This window comes from Halyomorpha halys, unplaced genomic scaffold (genome assembly GCF_000696795.3).
Source record: "Halyomorpha halys isolate HHAL.00 unplaced genomic scaffold, Hhal_1.1 Scaffold197.1, whole genome shotgun sequence".
Taxonomy (NCBI): Eukaryota; Metazoa; Arthropoda; class Insecta; order Hemiptera; family Pentatomidae; genus Halyomorpha; species Halyomorpha halys.
This window is the reverse complement of record NW_027114299.1, coordinates 558,909-559,413: the sequence shown is the minus strand read 5'-3', so window position 1 is coordinate 559,413 and position 505 is coordinate 558,909.

Sequence of the window (505 nt, the reverse complement as noted above, 5' to 3'; positions counted from 1 at the left end):
TTGAAGTACCACCAATGGGTGGTTCCTTCCCAAGATTTTCAAGTGTATATGAAACATACTACATATTTACCTATTGTATTATTTTGTACAGTTGTAAACTACATTAAATAAATAATTAAAAAACAAAAAATGAATGAACAAAAAAATTCTTTTTTTTAACGAAACAGCCGCCATTTTTTATTCCCCCTACCTATACTTGGCAATCTCATCAATTTTGACTAGTAATTATTCATAGTTTTCATTTAATTATTTAAAAATTTGGATAAAATAAACTGTCTTTTATCACCCTAGGCTCTTGTACTAGGTATTTCTCGGCAAACTGTGCTTTTAATTTTCAACTTTGTTGGCTCTGAATTTCTTTTAAAAATGAAACCAGTAATTTTCTAACACTGTTTGTATAAATTAGAAACAATTTGTAATTTATAAGCTGGAATTCTGGTATGGTCCGGTTGAATTAGAGGTATTGGTTTTTATAATTATGAGAGATAGTTGACCGTGGATGATA